The sequence below is a fragment of the Drosophila nasuta genome, chromosome 3, assembly GCF_023558535.2.
Source record: "Drosophila nasuta strain 15112-1781.00 chromosome 3, ASM2355853v1, whole genome shotgun sequence".
Taxonomy (NCBI): Eukaryota; Metazoa; Arthropoda; class Insecta; order Diptera; family Drosophilidae; genus Drosophila; species Drosophila nasuta.
In genome coordinates this window covers 19,902,510-19,911,745 of record NC_083457.1, presented here as the reverse complement: position 1 = coordinate 19,911,745, position 9,236 = coordinate 19,902,510, and positions in this window count along the sequence as shown.

Genomic DNA, 9,236 nt, shown 5'->3' with positions numbered 1-9,236 from the left:
GCTTCTCTGAAAAATCACAGACAGTAACACAAAAAAGTTAATTAACAATCGTTTAACTTTATTAGTATTAAAATGTACACAAACAACGGAATCGCGAAAAAGTCCCAATCGCAATATGTATAAACATCTTCACACGTGTCAACAGGTTTGTAAACTGATAAATGCTGTGGAATATCTTTTGATGCACGCTTTAAGCTGAGCTCAGGAATTTCCCCAATTATTTACCGATGCGTCAGTCTGCATAAACTAGTTTATTGCTTTCGTCAGAGTTGTTTGTATTGTTTGTTTATAGTCTCTGGCTTATATTATTATACGCTGCCAGGAAAGAACTAAAAAGGGGAATTTTAGTTTTGTATCGACTTAAAAAATGTTTACACATTCGTAGGCTGAAACATGAACTTGTTTCATTTGCAGCGAGTATGAAGTTGAATTTTTTTTTATTTATTCCCAGCAATTGTTGGTCTGCCTGAAGGGTATCCTGGGCTCCTAGACAATTGTTGAGAATGTTTTGCATGGGGTTTATGTGTGTTTTGAGTGTTCGAGCGATGCTCGAACAGCTTGATAAGTGTTTGTGTTGGTGTTGGTGTCCGGCACGCACTCGACGAGCTCGTCGTTTATATGATGGCGTTTGCCCTTTTTGCATAATCCGCTTATACGCTCAAAAGCTAAAACCAAAAACCAAACATTCAACTAGCGAACTGGCAACTGGCCGAAGAACTGGTCAACAGAAGCTGGCCCATTGTGGCTATTTGGTCAAATACAACGTACTCGGGCTTCGATATTAACCGGCGAGGCCTTTCACTTGAAACTCTGTGCAAGTTGGCTTTAGATGCCATAAATCTGTTTGAAGGTCTCCTCTACTATTTGTACAATTTGTGTTTGGCTTGCTTGAAATTTTTTGCAAAACTGGTTTGGATTTTTTTGCATGAGACACACGTCATCTGTCGCAGGTCAATCACAAAGCAATAAATTTCACTGAGCGACACCCGACACAAAATTAAATTGTGCACTTAAATAATTACTTAGTGCGATTATCTCAACTCATCTAAGGTATTAAGAGTGTTAAGCAAATTACCACAAATAAAGAAAGATTCATCAACGAATTAATATATTATTTTTCTCCTTTCATCAACTAGATTTGAAATGGCACAAGAAATGCAGATGTTGATTTATGAACTAGTCAAATTTCCAGTTTGCATTCGCTTATTAATTACGCTCTCCGATTAAGCTATCTTCGTCAATCTCAATCAAGTCCCATGAAGTGTGAATTTAAATAATGTCGCCGCAAATCGGTAGTTTTGCTTTGCGGCCATTTATTGTTGTTGTTGTTGCAGCTGGTAAATGTTTACTTAGGCAAAGTAGTTTAGCATATCGTGCGACAAAATCTTATTTTCCTTCCATATATATAATTATTTGTGAATGCGAATGATGTTCAAATGTTGATTTTGTGCCTCGTTAAGCACTGCTGAGTAAACAACCCTCTTCCCCTTTCCCTTACCCGCTTGTCATCGATCTTATTTGCATATCATTCGATTCAATAAAGAAGTGTCACACAGGTGGTGGCCATAGTCATTGATCCAGTTGAGGTGTAAGAGCAATCAGCGGACTCTATTATTAAACTTGAGCATTAACAAACGATTTTGGAATTGATTAATAACTATAATTTTATGAAATGACTGTCTTTAATCGCTGTTACTATGAATAATGGGGAATTGGGGTATATTAGGTTAGTGGGAAGCGAAAAATTTAATTTGAGTTAAACTTATTTTTGAAAGCATAAAGTTCATTTAATCTACATCACTATATGTATTTAAAAATGTAATTTAACTATACTTAAAAAGTGCTGTACACTTAATATTTGCTAAAGAGGCTCATTTAACACCTTCATTACTCAGACTAAGTATATTTATAGTTTTGAATATCCTATATCTTTTGACCATTGCTACTCAATTTTAACAACAATTGAACAGTATAAAACTGACAGAAATAGAGTATTGTAATATCGCTCTTGTCGCAACCGATAAAAAATTATTTTTGCTTCTAAGTATAATTTCAATTCAAATCACAATTTAGTTTAGTTATTTTTAAGCTTCTTAGAAGTACTTAGAAAAGTAAAAGTTTCAGTTCAATCACAATTTTGTTGCAGTTCAGTTATAATTAAAATTCTCAGAATTTCTTAAAAATATCAACAATTTGTTCACTATTTAAGATATCAGAAATATAAAAAAAAAGTAATTCAATTAATATTTCATTCACACATTTACATTTCTACTCAAATTAAGAAGCATAAGAAAACGGGGTATCTTGTAGTTATGCATTCTCGACTTCAACAATCTTACTTGTTGAATATTTAAAATTGATCCAATTTATTTATTTATTTTATTTTGATACTCAACCTGTTTTTACATACGTTCCAATTGGATTATGTTAATGAAAGCTTTTGCTAGTCTATAAACAAACCAATATTTGGGACGCTGTTAAGAGATGTTAACAGAACTGATGTGTGTTAATGTTGTTACTTGTTGCGTTAATATTAAATATAAATAGTGACGATAAAAATTCCTATTTAACATATTATATGAATATGTTTGCATTATTTAATGCTTTGTTCTCATCAACTATTTTAAATATTAGTTTATTATAATATTATAAATTCTGCAGATTCTTTCAAAGTATAAAGTCAATACTGAAATGGAAATTCTATTTATTCTACTCTATAACTATCAAAACAAGTAAATTATAGATGGGCAGCGTAAAATGAATCTCATATCAGAATTCGCAGAGTAAATTATAATGAATTTATAATGAATCAATTAGAATTGCAAGCCATCACATTAGCATTATGAGTATAACAAAAATTCAATTTAACAACGGAATATGCTTATCGAGTTTGTGCAAATAAGTGCCAAGTGAATGCACGCAAATGAATAGGGAAATAATTGAAATCAATTTTGATAATTAAAATTCCAAATTCATACATTATCAAGTGGGAGAAGAGTGAAAGGCTTTCGAAGCAGCCACAGCAGATGCGTTCGCGAATGATTATTAAATTAGCCCTAGTGTGTGAATAGAGTCATAAAATCGAAATGGGTCCATTTATTATTTATCTTCAACTTTATTATCTTTAACTTTCCAATAATGTAAATGAGATAATTTCCATTTTGTGGTTCAATCGAGCAACATTTTGCTGTCATTTACTTATCTAGTTGTTACAGAAGAGGTTAATTCCGATTACTTGTGTGCAGTGAAACAATAGAATGTGATTTGATAATTTGAGCTGCTCACGAGGTGTGAAACTCGGACATATTCTCTTGGTTTGAATCCATTGAAATTAACTCACAACCATTTGCACCATCACAAACATTCGAAGCGCAAGGCTTGCCAATAAGTGCATTATTATTCTGGACATTATTTCGACTATAATTGAATTACGACCAGGTGCTCACTATCCAGCAAAGTTCAATTAATCACCTGTCCGAATATTGTGTGTGTGTGTGGGAGTGTGGGGGAATTGTGCAGCATATGTTTGAATCCAAGAACATCTATATTAAATAGTTGCTAAATATGCACTATATCGAATGCTGTTTGGGGTCTGGCTACCAATTAGTGATAATGAATTTGGCATAGAATTTCATTAAATGGAATCATATGCAGATTTGCAATTCTCTGAAGGCATCCGATGGTAGAATCGGCCAGTTTTTGGAATTGCATATTAGATAGAAGAGTGAGGAGAGAAAGTAGAGAGAAAACCGCAACCGAACCGAACTTGTTTTTGCAATTAGGCTAAATCCCAAAGCGAATGCGGTAGTTGAAGCGTGTGTTATTGCGAAATGCAATTTAATTCAATAGATGAGTGTGGGGCCAGTTTCATAAATAATCACGCAACAAGTTTCACACTTCAGCACACACAGTAGTCCTTCGTTTGAAAGGCCATCAATCAGTGTCAAGGAACAGACATCATTTCATTGCCTACTTTGAAGCGTGTGTTTTCACTGAGGCCTGCTTGATTTGTCGAACGAGATACGAGATACGAGGGTCGCATCTGCCTTTTTACATGCGTAAATATTGACAATAGAAACCGCGGATTTGCTTGTGGCAATGCTGGAGAAAAAAAGACAACAAAAAAAAAAAACGGGCAGACAAACAACGAAAAAGAAAACATACATATAAAAAATGGAATCGAAAAAAAATGAAAGAATTATGACCGCAAAATATGTTGGAATGTGTGCACAATGAAATTGATATTTCTGCTCTTTTTTGCGAATGACAACAAATAAATTGAGAAGTACAAATTAATGAAATAAACACAAACACACTGTGATACTATGAATTTATCACACTGTTGATTATCGATACGCATTTCTCTGTTTTAACTGATTCAACACTTGCTTAATTATCTGATGTATTTAATATCAATGAAAGTCAAGAACTGAGTTAACTGTCAATTGTGTTTACATTGCGTTTTAAATTACAAATTAAGGAAAAGGCTGAATGAAAGAGCAGTGATTTCCTTTTATTTTTGTATGTATAAATGGATTCATTTAATGTTTTTTGTAATTAACCATTGATGTTCTCTACAGTCGAATAATGTTAAGAGAAAAATGTGTAAGAGTAAAATATGTCAACATAAAAGTTGCTTAATGTATTGGAAATTGCATACCAAAAGCCGCAATGATATGTATATATAAATATCGATTAATGACATATCGGAACCGATATTGACTTTGAAGTTAAGAGAGTCGGATCCAAGGGCAGTGTTGTAATCCGACAATGGGTGACTGCAATAAAGAAGAACTTATAAAACTAAAGTACCAAAGAGATTAATTATTTATTTTTCTTGACTGATTTAATGTATTATAACTATCTGTTTTAATACCTAATATGAGGCAAACTGGAAAAGGAAAAGTCAATTATGAATAACAAATTAAATATAAGCAAACATATACTTTTTGCTAATTTTCGGTTGCTTTCAATGTTTCCAACTTGTGTCATTCCATCGCATCATTCAAGCATATGCGTTTAAGGAATTGTATAGGGGAATTGTAAATAAAATATATCGATAGCGTCGTTTGAGTTGGCAGCACTGTGCACTGCAAAAAAGTTGGCAGCTCGCCGATAAGCAAGTATTCGTCTATATCAAATGATCGAAAAGAAATGAATAAAAAGACTCACAACAAATGTTTAATGCGCTTCGTCTTAATTTTTACGTAAACAGAATCTTCATCAATGAATAATTACCTTTGAATTCCCTTTTTAGGTTAAAATATATTTTTTTTTGTCGTGATAGTAGGCGAATTTTTATATTCCTTCACTCAAAAAAAAGCCAGCAAAGCCACAAATTATATCGGAATAATTTTCTATGTGCTTTTTTCAATAAAACTGGATTTACTTAAAGCAACCGCTGAAAAAACGCTTTAAATTTAATTAAAAAACTTTTTTGCGGTGTACGAGGAACTACAACAACAATTTGTTTGTCGTGCAGACCAAACGCATAAATCTTTATGGATTAAGTGCCCTGGATAGCAGTTACTACGAATATATCCGAGCATGAGTATGAGTTTATTCATTCCCGTTCTTTTTTGTTGTTGCTGTTGTATCAACGCTGCGGCGGCCAACAAAAGAATTTCGAGAGCTTTAAAACTACTTTTTGTGCGAGAGCCCCGAAAAAGTTTTTCGCTTTACCCAGCCCATAGATAGTATGGAGTATGGATGAGTTTAGAGTGAGATCAGACGAGCGAAGGCGGAGGCATAAAATCAAACAAAATGGCGGCGGTCAGAATCGAGCGTCGAGTGATTTGTGTGTTGTGTGGCTTCTGAGGGTGACGGAGGGGAGCGCGGTGAAGTGGGGAAGCCAACGGAGCGTGTGAAAGCCGTGGAGCTGCCGGACCAAATATTTAGGTTTAATGAACTCGAATGTTAATAAATAAATTTGTCAATAGAGGCGGCAGCAGCAGCAACAACAATAACAACAATAACAATAGCTGCCCATTCAAACTGTAAAACAAAATGGCGACGATGTCGTCGAAGGGTTTTTGGGGGGAACGAGGATTACGAGTACCTCGAACATAATGAAACGAAGACGAACGACATTAGCTATTCCATTCGAATTGCATTGAAATGCCCGTTCGACGTCGTCGTCATCTTCTTCTTGTTCTTCTTTTTGTTAGTCATTTTAATTTGCGCCCTAAAAGCAGGCAACACATTTTGTTTGCCTTAATGAGTCTCGCAATTGCGAAAGCTAATTTGCAGTTTGTGGCCTTAGAAACGAGTGCGTGTGTGTGTGTGTGTGTGTTTGGGTGGACAGATAACTGACAAAGGCTTTAAACATATTTTTGTGGGGTGGGAGGGAAAGAGTCACAGCTTTAAGCGCATTTCTGGCCTAATTAGTGTTCAAATGCAAATCGATAATTGCGCGATAAAAGCGAAAAGAAGCTGGAAGCCAATAGCAATTAAATAATATTTTTATTCAATTAGCTTTCATGTTTGCTAATAGTTCAAATAAATAAATAATCTCTGCTGCTATTTGCTTAATTAACTTGCCACAATTGTTGTCCCCCTTTTCTGTGTGTGTTTGTTTGTGTTTACACGCTTTCAACATGCTGCTTACATTAATCATCATCGCACATCCCTAGAGCAACAGCAACATCAACAGCAACAGCAGCAGCAGCAGCAGCAGCAGCAATTGCTATTCATTTCCCCCTCAGCAATTGGGCCATTTTCCCATTTGCAGCGCAATTCAAACGTGCTTTAATTTCAGTTTCATTCTCTCTCATTTTTTTGCTTCTTCTACTCGGAGTACATTGTATGTGGTAAGTAGGTGATTCTTCTGCGCGACTTTGGTCAATTTTCCGCTTGATTTTATTGTTTGCTGACCAATTGACTTGTTCGCCTTGCTGTTGTTCTTCTCGCTCTGGTTGGAAATGGAGACGGAGATGGAGTTGGCAGCGTGTAGCCTGTTATCCGCTGGGGCAATCAACACATCATCCACATGGAGGTATAAAACCCTCACGTGTCATTAAAGTGGCATTGCCTCACACACACACACACACACACACATACGCAATCGCCTTCACATTCCGACATCCTTATTATCCATCGTTCACATCATCAATGACAGCAGCAGCCACATCAGCAGCAACATTATCGTTTGTTTTGATAGGTTTTTTTTTGTTGTTTCCTCGCATCACAGAATGAGATTGTAGTTGAGCTTCACTTTTTCTATGCAGCATCTAGTGAGAAGCTGTCTCTGTTTTTTTTCCTCTTGCTGATTTTTTTGTTTGTATTTTGTACTGTCTAAACTTTTTGCCGTCTACAACCAAGTTGGCTGCCTTGGTTTGGGGCTTTTCTGAGAGCCTAATCCGCACTGGAACAAATCATGCAAAACATTCATCAATTTTTGTTATCCCCTTCGAGAGACAGAGACAGAGAGAGAGAGAGAGATAGGATTTGGCTTAGGCATTCAACATGATTGTTAGGCTGGCAGGTAGCAAACATTTCCAGGTGCTTAGTCAACATGTTACACATCCCAAAAATAACCCAATACAGATTGAAATTGATGGCCTTCCCTCTGCCTTTGCCTCTCCATTTTGTTGCTCGGGGTAACTGTGTGTGTGTGTGGTTTGAGCTATTTTTGTACCCATTATGATATTGCAAAATGTTTAAGTTTTGATTACAGCCCTAAGCTGCTCTTCGAATTCACAATCGAGTGATTCAATATGGGGGAGGAGTGAAAGTGTATAAATTTAATATATCTGCAGTAGCTGCTGGTCAATCATAATCAACGAACTAATTAATGAATGACCAAAGGTTAAACGCTCAGAAAGTTGCAGCTAATTACAGAGAGAGAGAGAGCGAGATTGATGGAAAGCCAAGTTCATTTGCAATCAGATTTAATGAACTGATACTAATTGGGGAAATTTATTAGCTGTCTCTATTTATCCTTCGGTATGTTTCCTTCGGCCAAACTTTGGCTCAACACTCGACTATTTTATATTTTCGCTTCATTTGCCTCCCCAAACATCAGAATATTATAATAAACAAATTTGTTATAATCATATGGGAGATGCTTGACCCACTCAATATGCAAAGCTCATCCACATGGATTCTATTTGCATACACACATCGCATTAAAATAAATCGAGTGTTGGGGTGGGGATGGGAAGAAGTCAATATTGTATTGTGTATACTTTTTGTGTGTTGGCTTTTGCATAACAACTTGTGATTTTAGCTCTGCGATTTCTATTGTGTTTGTCAAAAACATTGACAGTCCAGACAGTATCAGTTGAATTGAGATTCCGTTTTTTACGGGGTGTTCAGTTGAGTTATTGGGATCTTTTTTTGGAATCAACTTAAACTTTAACTCTTTCTCTTTGTCTGAATTCAATTGAAACATTTTTTAAATTCTAATTAAATTCACTTGGCTTAATTCAATATTAAACTGAATCGATTTGTGTTATTTGAAATGATTTAGAGCAGAAAATTTAAAGCATTTATTTATGTGTTGTAATACGTACAAAATGACTTTATCTATGAGGTTAAATAATTAAAAGCATGCATTAATCAGTTCCATTATTTATGTATACCCAAAAGATTTAAGAGCATTACAGTTTTGTTTGCAATATGAAATGCTTTTAGAAGGTAGACGACTGAGAAATCCCTTATTAAATAAACAAATATTTATAAATAAATAACTGTGTACCTGAAGAAATACTTTGTATGGATCCGAACGCATACTGCTAACGGGTCTTAGTTGCTTAAGATGACAATATGGTATATTTATGAATAAAAATACGGTATATTTTGAATGTAGTACTATACAAATATACTAAATATTGCCTTTGGTATATATTTTTTAGAATTATTGTAATATATTAATTTAATATATTTTAAAATTAATACGACATTTAAATAAACTTTAAATTAAAACAAACAATTTCTTAGTTAACCTGGTTAACTATAAAGAATCAGATTGAAAAGTTTTTTCACAATTTCAATTTAAGAAGACTTATTTTTAAAAATCAATTGTGAAATTAGCATATTTTCGCACACATTTTTATTGCAAATTTTTGCCGTTTTGATTTCACCTCGATAAAATATCGGGTAACGGAAAAAATATACCGAAAATTGGAATACAATATTTCTGCGCTTGAGTCCGAAATTTTTACATAATTGTGAAAAAGAAAGTTTTTTTCTTTTGGGGTTTTACATAAGGCAATTGTAACATTTCAAATATATTG